At 41.2% G+C, this 15,430-nt stretch overlaps 1 long non-coding RNA gene across 1 annotated transcript; it reads right to left on the reverse strand.

The window, feature by feature from the left end:
• Positions 1–666: 666 nt before the first annotated feature.
• On the reverse strand, positions 667–11,383 carry LOC123380560. Its single transcript, XR_006586493.1, has 4 exons — positions 9,315–11,383; positions 3,956–4,047; positions 2,781–3,824; positions 667–792 (listed from the first exon to the last, which is right to left on the reverse strand). It is a non-coding gene; the product is annotated as an uncharacterized LOC123380560 (long non-coding RNA).
• Positions 11,384–15,430: the final 4,047 nt, after the last annotated feature.

A 15,430-nucleotide genomic window follows, 5' to 3' on the forward strand; every position in this document is an offset into this window, starting at 1 on the left:
TCCCAGGTGGTGGGGTTCAGAACTCCTGCTATCTCCCCTAGACCCTCTATCTCAGGCTGCAGAGCTGTGCCACTGTCGCATCTTGGAGACCGCCATCAGGTTGCCGGCCCTCTTGTCCAACAGCCTATGCCTTCTGGGGAGGTGGTTTCAACCCGGGCCCCAATTTCCTCCCCGACATGGTATGAAGTCAGTAGAGGAGGTTGGGGGAGTAGTGGAGGTGCGCAAGGCCAGGAGAGCCTGTTCCTGGGCTGTGGCTTCCTGTTACCACCTCCCTCCCAAATACCTACAATAATGGCTGGAGAAGGGGTAGGAATAGGGAGGCAGGACTTGACTATTTGGGTCCCCTGGACTAAGATTGAGAGCGAGGACTCCAGAGCCTGTGTGCCTGGGTGGGAGAAACAGTTCTTCCAAGTCTGCTAATTGTTTTGGATGCTATTCTTTAAAGGGCACAGAAGGATTTCACTAAAATAGTATTTGCTTGCCATTAATATTCCTGTGGTAAATCACAGAAAGCACAAGGTTCTGAAAAAAGAGTTCATATGTGGAAGCTTTAAAAAAGGTTTCTCTGCTTTCTCAGGGAGTGATGATGCTTGAGAAATAAATATGCTTACGTGTTCTCTTGAGAACCCCAGTGTCACTTTGGCCTATGGTGTATGGTTTTTAGAGCACAACGCCTTACCTGGAGATAATTACGTTGTAGTATCATCAGCTTCCAGGTTCCCATCCGCTATTCCAGCAAGTCCCTCAGATGTTCATTCATATCTTATCACGGGCCAGGGTCTGGGCTCTGGCCTGTAAGGAATTAAGATGAGCACAGTGCTGTTCCAGCTTTGATGCCAGTACTCTTCAGAAGGTGAGAGATACACCCCCTCCTGTTTGGGGGACAATCCATATAGTCCCTTATTGTCATGGTTTAGCAACTAGCTGCCTCAGCAGATGTGAGTTTGCTGAGAGGCAGGACCGCAGTCACCAGATACTGAGTTCTAGAGGCTCCTGGTAAACGGGGCCTTACCCGTACCCTGCCCCCCATATATAAAACACCATAGTTTAGGGTCTCTATTAGCTCTCTATCGAACACTTTCTGGGATGTGTCTAGTCCTCCTTTGCCCAGCCTCATGTACCTCTCAGTGGGATAATGAAAGCTGAGAGCTGAGACAGGGAGAGGGATCCTGTGCTCTCTCCTCCCTCTCTGCTTGTACCCCTCCCCCCAACATTTTGCATTTATGCTGCCTGGCATTGGGGGTGTGTGTGTCTTGGGCCCTTGAAAGACGGCTGCATGAAGGTCACACTCCACTTTGTCCCTTGCTAAGTGTTTTTGGGAATGGCCTCCTGGGGCAGAAAACATTCTCAGGTGATTCTCAGGGGGTCTTGTCAGGTAGCAGGGAAGGCCCGGGAGTGGACCCCGCCACCTGTGGGGTCAGCGCTCTTAGTTGTGGTGAGGCAGCCTGGGCATCTGGGAGTATAGGGGATGACGAGGCGGGAGGACCGGGTTGGAACTGCCAGACCCCTACTGCCCCAAACAAGTGCGTCACCCGAAAGAAAAACCTTGGGCCAAAAGACAGCTGGTGATTGGTCAAAAGGAGGCCTGCCTCTGCAGAGCCCAGAAAAATTCAGGAATATGCTTATGCTTTACGGCTGAAAGCAGGGAGAAGGTTAAAATTACAGATACGTGTGGAAATGAGAGGCCGCCACTGCAGCTCAGAAAGGCAACCTGCCTGATGCGTTGATGCAAAAATCTGGAATGGATTTCTCTGCTCCTCTGGAGCGAAAACACAAACCGATGGCTAATGCGAAGTGTGGAATGGTTGTAAGAGATTTAAAGGCACAATTCCAGAAGTCATATAAATTTGTTCTGGGACTGGTCACCCTTCCTCCTCCCTTAGGTGAGACTTTAAATGTTCCTGAATTTGCTCAATAAATGTCTTTTGTTTTGTCTGGTACATGCTTCTTGTTTTCCTGCAGCCTGTGTACTTGATAGGAACCTTCTGGATGCATGGTGACTGAACCCTGCAGACTGGATACATTTAAAGTGTCCCCAATACTGGACTCTAAACTAGTGAACACTGAAGGTGCGACCAAGAATGGTTTGTAATCGCAAAGCTTGCCCAGAGTGCATCATTGAAACAATGTCTCCTATCAGGGGCGAAGAAAATGCAGTATTCTCACACAGTATGGGCCAGGGTGCCAAATAATACCATCCACCAATTTAATAGCTTGTGGGGCTGGGGAAGCCACTAGTAGCCACTAGAATTTGAGTCTTACTGTGACCTTTTGAGGCTTAACCAGGTCAGTTTATCCACTGTTGTTCCTGTAGTGCCTGACAGACATTATAAGAGAGGCTGAACCAGTATGCACTTGGTGGGCAGGCTTAGATGGGCTAGTGCTTTTTTTTTAATTATTTTATTTTTTTTAATTTTTAATTTTTTTTGGTGGCGGGAGGATATTCCCCAGGAAGAAGGGAAAAATCAGCCTCTGACCTAAGCTCTGTTCTATGTCCCTGGAGGCTGATCTCTATGAACTTCTTCACCTGGGCTCCCTTGTCATCTGGCTTCTGGTTGGGTTCAGCCATTGGGAGGCATTGGTAGGAGACTGGGGAAGAGGGGAGAAAAGAGAAAGTAGGGCTATTTAATGTCCACCAGCTGGGGTTTTAGCAGCAGCTGTGTTTCTCTGTGAAGAACACTCCTTGTGGTGCCCTCTCTCAACTCTTCATACTGCCCAGTAACCCTGGTCCCTCCCATCACTCTTTCAGGTCCCTCCCATCACTCTTTCATTTGACTTACCCCAGCAAGAGTACTGAGATCTGCTGCTTGGGGCCGAACATGCCAATATACTGATGGCACAGCCCTGCACATACTGCGTGCATTCTGTTGTGTCCCATCTTGGAGAAGCTGACCACAAACGGATGGGCTTGGAAACTTTTGAAGGCTGTATAGATATGTTTGCTACCTTGATTGTGGGGACGGTATCACAGGAGTGTGTGTATATATCCAAACTCATCAAAACATATACATTAAATGCATGCAATTTTTGTGTACCAGTTGTGCCTCAATAAAGCTGTAAAAGAGAAAAATAAGAGAAGAAATGCTTCCGTTATTCACGGGACCCCTTGGGGGCTTCCGGTGCAGCTACCAGCTACTGATAGCAATGGAGGTCTAACCTCTGGTTGGCCTATTTTGGAAATAAGGCTCTTCGTACCTAGGAATTTGACTACAGCCTTTATATACAGGCTAAGCATCCACATTTGAAAAGGGACCACCTTCTAAGGCAAGAAGCCTTGACAGCAATCCGGTCATACAGGAAAGCGAACCTCGTCCTGGAAATTCCTATCCCCTTCAGACCCACGGAATTACAGGTATCATCAGTGTTCAGTCTCACAGCAGATTGGAGACTTTGGAAACGAGATTTTCTTGTCAGCTAAGCCTACAAGGACTTCCTTCTGTGGCCAAGCCTGAACCTAGCCTGTTCTGGGAAAAGAGAATGTCACTGAAAGGAAGTGACTTTTCTTTTTGAATGACTGCCACCTGTCAGTCCCATCTTGCACTGAGTCCTCAACTGTCTGATAGCCCCAAGCTTCTGAAATTGAGCCAGTTAGTGACAGCCAGTACAATCAGGATACTAGCTCACAATGTAATTGTTGAGCATGTTTTCTTTTTAATAAATGTTCATTGGACAAAAGAACAAAACAAGTTGGGTGTGACCACTATAGAAACTGTTGCAATGTAAATGAAACAGATTGCAAATGCAAGGCCTCTTTCTTTCTTTCTTTCTTTCTTTCTTTCTTTCTTTCTTTCTCTCTTTCATGCAAGGACTTTTGTAAGCAAATTCTGCAAAACAAGAAAACATTAGGCAGGGCCAAATCACCAAGGAAATATAATTAAAGAAACAGGTAGGTAATTTATGTAATTATAATTTATTTCAGGTAAAGAATGAATAATTTTTTAGTATAAATACATACCAGACATGGATCAGCCTTGAGGGAATTGTGCTAAATGAAATAATCCAGACAGAGAAAAACAAGTACTGCATGGTATCGCTCGCATGTGGAATCTTTAAAAAAAAAAAAAAAAAAAAAAAAGCTAAATTCATAGAACCAGAGTAGAATAGTGGCTGCCTGGGGATGGGGGGGGGGGGGGGGGGGGGATGGGAAGAGCTTGGCAAAAGAGTACAAACTTTCAATTATAAAATGAATGGGTCTGAGGATCCAATGTATAACATGATAACTATAACTGATAATTCTGCATTATATACTTGGAGTTTACTAAGACGGCCCCCACTTAAGTGGTCTCAGCCCCCACAAAAAGACAAATATGTGAGGTGACAGATGTGTTAATGAACTTGATTGTGAGAATCTTTTCACAATGTATATGTACATCAAATTGTCATGTTGGGCACTTTAAATATATTACAATTCTATTTGTCAATTATAGCTCAATAAAGCTGAAAAAAAAATTGGGGCACATGGGTGGCTCAATCGATTAAGAGTCCAATTCTTGATCTTAGCCCAGGTCTTGATCTCAGGATCGTGAATTCAAGCCCCACATTGGGCTGTGCGCTGAGCGTGAAGCTTACTTTAAAAATAAAATAATTAAATAAACTAAAATCAGAGAGAGAATAAAAATAAACAAAATGCTAATACAACTTAAAAAGAAATGTATAAATATTTTTAAAAGGTTATGCTTATATTGTTGTATAACTGGTACTTTTTAAAGAATTTGTAAACTCTTTTCCTTCTTAGCAAATACTCAACTACATCATCATTATTGATGACTGCATGTGTGTTCCTTAATAGGAATACATCCATATTTTAGGTAATCAGTCTCCTATTGTGTGATATTTAGAAAATTTCCAATTTTATCACCATAAACAACAGTGTGATAAATACCCATGTACATTCATTTTTGTGAATTGTTTCAGTCACATTCATAGAACAAATTTTAGGTGTGGAACTGCTGGGTCAAATTTGCAAACTTTTTTTTAGCTTGTCCCCTATTTCTAAATGGCTCTCAAAATAGGCTACAGATAAAACATTGAGTTCTAGGCATGGAAGTAGTACAGACCACATTCTCTGACCCAAATACGGTAAAATCACAAATGAATAATCATCTCAAAAGCCTGACCTCAAAAAGCAAATAAATAAAAGTGTTGTCTAAAAACCTCTTTGGTCAAAGAAGAAATGAACAATGATATTATGGAATTGTTTGACAGTAATACCAGTCAGAATGGCTTACAAAAAAAAGTGTTTTATTTTTCTGCAAAAACTTTACCAAGAAGCAAATTTAAAACCTTAAACATTTTCTGTATTAAACAAGGAAGCCAAAAGACATATCAAACATTCTGCTCAAGTTCTAAAAGAACAAATACACTTAGGGGATGCCAGATATATATAAATTAAGGGAAAGACAATGGAAAGAATAGGGGACAGAAAATAGAAAATAGAATTGACAAATAAGTTCCCTGTCTTGCTTTCTGTGTGTGTAAGTCTGCATTTGTGTATGTGTGTGTATTCATGTGTGCTCAAAGGAGCAGGGACCACATGGAACCTTCCCACATTTTGCTGACGGTTGGGAGAAAAGACAAACTCAAACCCAACCAACACTCACAGTAGGATTAACTGGGATAATGTCAGAGTCAGTAGAGTGCCGTGAAAGCACAAATGTGGAAATGACTAATTTAGTGGTGGGCGGGTCAGTGAAGGAAAAGCATCCCACAGAATGTGACAGCTGAATTGAGCATCTTGCAATGGGTAGGATTTTGCCAAGTAAAATGCTTGTAGAGAGAAAGTGAAATTTAGGTATAGGGGATTGTTTTTCAAGGCACTAGTATTTTTTTTCCATGCCTAATCAGTTCTAGACATCTACGGGACTATTAACTATACAGTCTTATCATTTTTAATTGTGTGTTTTCTTTTAGAGCAGGATTCTTTTGATTCGGGTAGACTATTTTTAGATCCCGCCTTATATTATTAATAATTATGGCAGAAAATGAACTTCATAGAAATTAAATGTCTTATTTCTTTTCTGTAATTAGCTAATGATGTTAGTATGCAAAGATAAATTCCAAATCTACTTTATCCTATTGAAAGGATATGTGGCATGGATCTATGTGTGTTCAAGGAAAGGAGAGTCTGTAAAACCATATGAAAATCTTTTCATTAATTTAAAATTTTTAGAAATGTATCTGTTGGATGTTCCGTGACTCAGTTATAGCATCTTATTTACTAAGTATGTAATAGGAAGAATGAGGTATGCAGAACTTCTTTTTCCAGAAAGGTATTTCCAGAAACTTTTTATTGTCCTTGTTATTATGAGTATTTTCAAAATGCAAACTTCTGAATTTAGTATTATTCCTTTTGGGAGGGAAAGAATGTTAACGTGTGTGTGTGTGTGTGTGTGTGTGTGTGTGTGTGTGTGATGAGTGTTTGTTAAAGCATAGAGAAAGGTGCGGAAAGATAGATATAGATATAGATATAGATATAGATATAGATATAGATATACATATACATATACATATACATATACATATAAAGTTTCTTTGGGGATGGAGAGGGGAATATTGTGGAAAAGGTGAGTGAGGGGAAAGAATGAAAGGAGATGATTAGTTTGTTCCTTTTTATTTATACATTTGTATTGTTTCGTTACAGCGACAACTGGTGTGCTGGTTAATTGTATGTATCAACTTGACTAGACCATGAAGTGCCCGGACATTTGGTTATTATTCTGAATGTGTCTGTTCAGTGTGTTTCTGGATAAGATTAACATTTGAACCACTAGACTGGGGCATCAATGAAAATCCCACAGCTAAAATCACACTTAACAGTGAATGACTGGAAGTTTTCATCTCTAGGATCAGGAACAAGACAAAGATAACTACTCTTATCACTGCTATTCAATATTACAGTGGAGATTCCAGTCAGGGAAATTAAACAAGAAAAGGAGTAAAAGACATCTGGATTGGAGAAGAAGAAGCAAAACTATATTTGCACATGATGTGCTCTTATATAGAGAAAATCCTAAGGAATCCAAACACCCCAAAATTAGAGCTAATAAACAAGTTCAGTGAAGTGGTGGGATACGGCAATATACAAAAATCTACTGTATTCCTATGCATTGGCGATGGACAACCCAAAAAGTGAAAAATAACAAAATAGTTCCATTTAAAGAGGATCAAAAAATAATAAAAACACTTAGGAATAAATTTAACAGAAGTAGGGCATGATAGGTACCCTGAAAACTATAAAACATCATTGATAGATATTTTTAAAGATGTTATAAATGGAAAGGCATGCCATATTCATGAATTGGAAGATTTATTGTTAAGATGACAACATTTCCCAAGCTGATCTACAGATTCAATTCAATTTCTGTCAAAAGCCTGGATAGTGTTTTTTTGGAGCAATTGGCAGGATGATCCTAAAATTTGTATGAAATGAAAGGGATCCAGAATACCAACACAATCTTGAAAAAGGAGAATAAAGTTGGAGGACTCCCATACCCTGATTTCAAAATTTACTAGAAAGTTACAGCAAAAAAGAAAGTGCAGTATTAGCAAGAGAATCATATAGATCAGTGGAATAAAACTGGGAGTCTGGAAATAAACTCATACATTTAATTCAATTGAGTTTTGACAAGGATGTTAAGACAGTTCAATGAAGAAATAATAATATTTTCAACAAACAGTGCTGGGACGGATGCAAAAAAATGCAAAAAAAAAAAAAAAGTTGGATCCTTACTTCACACCCTATATAAAAATTAATTCCGAATGGGTCAATGACTTAAATATTAGAGCTAAAACCATAAAACTTTTAGAAGAAAATGTACAGGTAAATCATCATGACTTTGGCAATGGATTCTCAGAGATGAAATCAAACACATGGGCAACAAAAGAAAACATAGATAAATTGGAGTTCATCAAAATTAAAAGCTTTTGTGTTTTAATGGATTCTATCCAGACAGTGAAAAGACAACCCATATAATGGGAGAAAGTATTTGCAAAATATATTATCTATCTATCTATCTATCTATCATCTATGTATCTATCACTTAGTCAATAATAAAAAGACAGCCCAAGTAAAAACTGAGTAAAATACGTAAATAGACATTTTTCCAAAGAAGATATATAAGTGGCCAATTAGCACATTAAAAGGTGTTTAACATCATTAGGCATTAGGAAAATGCAAATCAAAAACAATGTCATGGGGTATCTGGCTCATTTGGAAGATCATGCAACTCTTGATTTCAGGATTGTGAGTTCAAATCCCACATTGGATGTAGAGATGACTTAAAAAAACCCAAAACATAATATCACTTTCCATCCACTAGGATGCCTATGATCAAAAAGATAGATAATCACAAGTGTTGATGAATATATGAAGAAATTGAAAACCCCATATATTGCTAGTGGGAATGTAAAATTGTTAGTCACTTTTTTGTGATGAAAGAAATTATTTAACCAAAACACGTGTTGACACTTAAGGCTTAACTAGAATAAATCTGTCCAAATTAAAATAGTGTTAAGGACCAAGCAGATAATCACTGGTTTATATGACATAGTAGCAAGAGTTCACTGCAGGAGAAAAAACAAAAAACAAAAAAAGTGGATCCAACTTCCATTGTAAGACCTCTCAAACAGTTTGGCAATTCCTCCAAAAGTTAAATATGGAGTTATCATCTCGGTGTGACCCAGCGATTCCACTCCTAAGTATATACCCAAGAGAATTGAAAATCTATGTTCACACGAAAACTTACACCTGGATGTTCATAGTGGCTTTATACATAATAGCCAAAAGGTAGAAACAACCTAAACTTCCATCAACTGTTGGATAATAAAATGTGGCACATCCATACAATGGAATATTACTTAGCAAGAAAAAAAAAGAGAGAGAGAAAGAAAAGAGAAAAAGAAAAAAAAAATGAAATGAAGGACTGTTCTGTAAGGTGGATGAACCTTGAAAACAATATGCTAAGTGAAAGATGCCAATCACAAAAGACCACATACTACAATGTCCACTATAGGCCATTGCTTCCACGGAGGCAGAAAGCAGATTAGTGATTGCCAGACAATGTGGGGAGGGAGGGAGTGGAGACCAATTGCTTACAAGTAGGTTTCTTTGGGGGTGATGAAAGTATTTTGGACTTATACTTTCTTACGCTTGCAAAAGAATTATAATTATACAATTCTGTAACTATACTAAAAACCACTGAACTGTGCACTTTAAAAACAAAGTCATCATTTTCTCACATAATTGTCTTGAGAAAACAGTTGGATAATGCTTGAGAGATAATATGCTGCCACTCAGTATAATGAAAACTGCCTACCTCTGGATAATTACACAATATCTTCGTCTGTTTTACAGTCCACAGCGACTGCTCAGTGGTTCTTCAGAAGTGTCTCCCATTGTCCGTAAGTTTCTGTACTTGCTACCGTCACGGCCCGGTCAGGCTAGGACCACCAGGGATAAACCTGTAGTCTGACAAAGTCAGGTTTATTGGTTCATTGCAATGAGAAAAACCACACAGTAGAGTTACTCTGGACCTTCTCCAAATAGGGAAAAGTAGAGTTATTGTAGAGTTTGGGGGAAGAATGGAATCTGGGTGAAATTCAAATGAAGTAGTGTTTCAATGCACTTTAGGCAATGCAGGGTGAGTGTAAAAGGCTCATCACCAGGTCTGGACTGTGAAATGGGCACAAGGTCCTATTTCCTCAGAAACCACTGAGTTAAGGTCAATGTAGATTCTTGTGTCCAGACACCTTTATCTGAACCTCTGCACCTGGGTTCTATGTCAAGTTTGCTTCTCTGCTTCGGAGTGTCTTAGTTCCTTCAGGCAAGACTGGGATATTTCATTCTTATGGAAATAATTTCAAATAGCGACGTTACTGACAGTCTGATTTTAGAAGACAAGTCTTCTGAGAGCAAGAAAGCGGTAGTCACTCTTAGAAGGGGGTCCTGTGGTACTTTTCAGCTGCAGTGTGTCCCTGGGAGAAGTAATGTTTGCTGTGAACTTTGTAGCTGTCTTTGCCTGTGTCTGTTACCCCAGTCCGATGAATGGCAAGTCTGGTGTTTTACTTCCTCAGCACTGAGGGGGTTACAAGGATTGACACAATGCTGCTTGTGCTCTTAAGTCCTTAGAGGTAAGAAAGGCAACACTTTAATTAAGTAGGAACCAACCAGGTTGACCTGAAGGTTCATGTCCTCTGCCTTTATTGCTTATTGGGGCCCTGGTTCAGCAGGTCTGAGTTAGCTCAGAGGAAGGACAGGCTGGAGTCTAGGGGTGCCTCTTTTCTAACAAGGCCATTTCTCCAGGCAAGAAACTGTGCTGTCATTGGCCTCCTGCACGTCCCTTAGGGAGAGCGCAGCACCGCCAATCTCCCACTGCAGTGGCCAGGCCAGCTGTGCCCAGCTTAGACACGTGCGCTGTTATGAGCTGAGGGGCGGGGAGGAGGTCCTGCCTCCACTGCTCCTAGGTGTCCTGGGAACCATATTTGTACTTGTGACTGGCCCCAGTGACGTGTGGATCCTTGTCCTCTTGCATGACTATTCTGACCACAAAGGCACACTTTGTCTCTAATTTTTGGAAGTGGTCATTTCAAGCGGGGCCACCTTCGGGGTGGGAAATATTGCTTCTTAGGGGTTGTGCCGGGTCTTAGGAAGAGCTGAAGACTAGGCACCGGGGCCTCAGGTGTCTGCAAACCCAGGAGTGGGTGAGGTGGCCTCAGTTTAAAAATCTAGACTGCATGGGGTGTGCTCTGAGGTTTGGGAGGGAAGTGGAGGGTAGCAGGGACTCTGCCAGTCCCTGAAGCTCAAAAGCAAGCGTGCCATTTAAAAGAGAGATAGATTGACTACAGAGGCAAAACCCCAGTAGTGAGGCTGCTTATTGCTAGAAAAAAAAGGAGGTGGTTAGTGAAGCAGAGGATAGAAACACAGTGAGGTTGGAGGGGACAGACTGAGGGGGCGGTCAGACCTGCGGCCAGGCAGATGGACTGATAGAAAAACCTGGTGTGGATTTCACTCCTCCTCTGCAAACCTCCCCTCCTTCCCAGACTTCCGGGTCAATGGGAAAACCTGGAATGGCTCTAGAAAATTACAGAGACAGCACCAGCAGGAACCAGGGCTAGGTCTGAGATTGACTCCCTGACTTCTCTCTCTCTCTCTCTCTCTCTTTCTCTCAAGAGAGGGCTGCAAATTTCCTGAATTTTGTAGAGACCAGAACTTATGAAGCTAATAATAGTGGTAATAATAGTGATCTGTTCTTTGTATAATTGTTATGTGTGATCTTGTGACCTTGAATGTCCCTGATAGTGACTCCTGTAGGTGACTTCTTTTTTTTTTTTAATATTTCCAAGTTCTTAAAATCTTTTTATTTTATTTTATTTTTTTAATTTACATCCAAATTAGTTAGCATATAGGGCAACACTGATTTCAGGAATAGATTCCTTAATGCCCCTTACCCATTTAGCCCATCCCCCCCCCCATAACCCCTCCAGTAACCCTCTGTTTGGTCTCTATATTTAAGAGTCTCCTATGTTTTGTCCCCTTCCCTGTTTTTTTATTATTATTATTTTTGCTTCCCTTCCCTTATGTTCATCTGTTCTGTGTCTTAAAGTCCTCATATGAGTGAAGTCATATGATATTTGTCTTTCTCTGACTAATTTTGCTTAACATAATACCCTCTAGTTCCATCCACATAGTTGCAAATGGCAAGATTTCATTCTTTTTGATTGCCGAGTAATACTCCATTGTATATATACACCACATTTTCTTTATCCATTCATCCATTGATGGACATTTGGGCTCTTTCCATACTTTGGCTATTGTTGATGGTGCTGCTATAAACATGGGGGTGCATGTGTCCCTTCGGAACAGCACACCTGTATCCCGTGGATAAATGCCTAGTAGTGCAGTTGCTGGGTCGTAGGGTAGTTCTATTTTAAATTTTTTGAGGAACCTCCATACTGTTTTCCAGAGTGGCTGCACCAGCTTGCATTGCCACCAACAATGCAAAAGAGATCCTCTTTCTTTGCATCCTGGCCAATATCTGTTGTTGCCTGAGTTGTTAATGTTAGCCATTCTGACAGATGTGAGGTGGTATCTCATTGTGGTTTTGGTTTGTATTTCCCTGATGATGAGTGATGTTGAGCATTTTTTCATGTGTCGGTTGGCCATCTGGATGTCTTCTTTGGAGAAGTGTCTCCAAAGTCTCCAAAGAGGGTCAATAACTTTCAAAGATTATCTCAAAATGGTCCACAATCTTAGACTCAGTAACTGAGTCTCTCTCTCTCTCCAAATAAGTAAATAAACTTTTTTAAAAAAAGGTGGAGGGGAGTGCCTGGGTGGCTCAATCGGTTAAGTGTCTGACTCTTCACTTCTGCTCAGGTCATGATCTTGGGTTGGTCCGGTTGGGCTCTGTGCAGATAGCTCAGAGCCTTCTTGGGATTCTCTCTCCCTCCTTCTCTCTCTGCCCCACCCCTGCTCGTGCTCTCCCTTTCTCTTTCAAAATAAGTAAATACACTTTAAAAAAAAAAAGACTCAGTGAGGAATGTTCCTCTGAAAAGGTTGGTTTTGCTGGTTAAAAAAAATTTTTTTTAACGTTTTATTATTTTAAGCGACAAGGAGGGACAGAATGCGAGCAGGGGAGGAGCAGAGAGAGAGAGGGAGACACAGAATCCAAAACAGGCTCCAGACTCCCAGCTGTCAGCACAGAGGCCGGTGCAGGGATCGAACCCACAAACTGTGAGAGCATGACCTGAGCCAAAGTTGGACGCTCAACTGACTGAGCCACGCAGGCGCCAGTTTGGCTCGCTTTTAGGTCCCTACTGGAGTCAATATCAGTGCAGCCCTATTCGGTATCCCACACTTGGGAACACTCATTGTCTCCCTCCATGTCTGTCTCTTGACCTTACCTCCAACATCCGTGTCGATTTATTAATATTGTATTATTGTATTGTTAGTTGCAGCATTTATTAGCGTTGTATTTGTATTGATTTTTTTTTTTTTCAGGAGAAAATTTTGAAAATCATTCTTGGTAATCTGACTAGAAGCGAGAAGACCAAGCAGCTACTTTATCATCTAGATAAAGTTCAGTGCTGGAGGGCAGAAGTTCAGAAGTGACTTTGTCCACACCTCAGGAGAAGCAATCGGTATGGGTGATCCATGAGGACCCACGTGGATACTGGGAAAATCCTCAAAAATGGAGCAGGAGGCTTGGAACACCAACCACAATGGTAACATGGAGATAATAGCAGTGGTGATGATAATTGCTGGCCTTTAGGTACCGTTGGCCACCGGCCAGGGGCCACTGAACCAGCAGTAGGGGGCGGGGCCACAATTGCCCTGGAGTTCTGTCTCACTCTGTATTACACACTCTTTCACTTAGGGTTTTAGCAGGTAGAAGGCTTCAATGGTAAAAATGAAATATCACGAGAAATCAAGCAGTTTACATGGTAGGAGTTTTTTTCTAGATTTCTTCTCTAGGACAGGCCTGAGCTACAATGAAAGACCATCCTCTCCCAAAGAGGCTATTTTTGAAGGATGTTGATCAGGTAGCTTTAGCACAGATCCTTAGACATAATTGCTATTCTTTTTTTATGTCTTCTAAATCATTGATTCCTATGTTTACATATTTCTACATTGTCCAATGCAAAGAGGGAGGGGGGAGAAAAGGAACTACAAAGCATGAGCTCCTGGCGAAGACTGAAAAGCTAGCCATCAAAGTATTCATGGACTGTGTCCCTTTGCTTTTTGCCTGTGATAGTGACATTTCTCTGGGAATTGCATAAACTGGGGCAAAATTCAAGGATAGCATTCCCTCTGAAAATATGTTTGGTGAAAAAAGACAATTATGTATAAATTCTGGACCTTGCCAATTTTCAAGTTATGTCTAAGGTAACCCTTCTTTCTACAGGTTCCAAGAAATACTATTCACCCATTTCTGCCACCTTTCTTTCTTTTTTTTTTTTTTAAGTTTTTTAATGTTTATTTATTTTTGAGAGAGAGAGAGAGAGAGAGAGAGAGAGAGAGAGAGAGCGCAAACGGGGGAGGGGCAAAGAGAGAAGGAGCCAAGAATCTGAGGCAGGCTCCAGACTCCGAGCTGTCAACATAGAGCTCAGGACTCAAACTCACAACCCCGGAGATCATGACCCCCGAGCTGAAGTCAGTCGCTTAATCAACTAAGCCACCCAGGCGTCCATGACACCCTTCTTTTCTTCTCTTCCAAGTGAGAGAAAATGGTGATCCTCCGTATTTTTATGTCTTTACCTTATGTATTAACTGCATACAACGCTAATAATAACACTAATGGTGGCGGTAAGAGTAGTGCAAAATGAAGGGAAAATGTAAATTTGCCTCTATGCTGCCTAGTTAATTGTAGGTCACTCGGAAATATTTATTACATTATAATCTGTTGCAAATTGTTCACCAAATACTTACTGAGTACTAGTGAATACGTGATGTTATGAGATCCTGGGTAAAGCGATAAGCAGACAGTCCCTGCCCTTAGGTGGTTTTAGTTTTCTGTTTTGTTGTCATTGCTCTTCTTGTGCCATAAAGAGAGACATTATGTTTCACAAGCAGGCTGGTATAGATGGTAATAGCACTCGATTCCAAATCGGAAGACCCAGATGCTAATTGTTGCTTTGATAGGAACAAGATGTTCCCGTGATCTCAGAGAAGTCATTCAAATGTCTTAGTATCATCTGAACGAATATGATAGTCAAACTCGATTTTTATGCTTTAAAGAGTTCTGCCAACCGTAGAGCCTTGTTTGGTGTTCAGAGGACAATTAGCTTGACTGGGTATGAAAGGGTAGCCTTCATGTTCTGCCTATAAGTCTACATTCCAGGATCCGTCTACAAAGTCTTTTTCACCTTCTTTCTTTTTTTTTTTTCCAACGTTTTTATTTATTTTTGGGACAGAGAGAGACAGAGCATGAACGGGGGAGGGGCAGAGAGAGAGGGAGACACAGAATCGGAAACAGGCTCCAGGCTCTGAGCCATCAGCCCAGAGCCTGACGCGGGGCTCGAACTCACGGACCGCAAGATCGTGACCTGGCTGAAGTCGGACGCTTAACCGACTGCGCCACCCAGGCGCCCCTCTTTTTCACCTTCTTTAGTAGTGGTCAGATCTTCAGAAACCTGGCTTTTGACACCTAAGCTCATCTGAAAATGTTTTGTGGTGGTGGTTGTTTGTTTTTAAAATATTTTCTTTTTTTTAAGAAATCTCTACACCCAACATGGGGCTCGAACCTACAACCCTGAGATCAAGAGTTGCATGCTCTACCAGCTGAGCCAGCCAGGTGCTCCTGAAACTGTTAATTAAAAGAAAAGTTTAGTTATTTATCTTTTTCTCTAGAAGAGGAAACCATTAACAACAACCATAAAAAATTCACATGGCCGGGGCAGGGGGCGGGAGGGGGGGGAGAGGGGGGGCAGGTGTGGT

This window comes from Felis catus, chromosome D1 (assembly GCF_018350175.1).
Source record: "Felis catus isolate Fca126 chromosome D1, F.catus_Fca126_mat1.0, whole genome shotgun sequence".
Lineage (NCBI taxonomy): Eukaryota > Metazoa > Chordata > Mammalia > Carnivora > Felidae > Felis > Felis catus.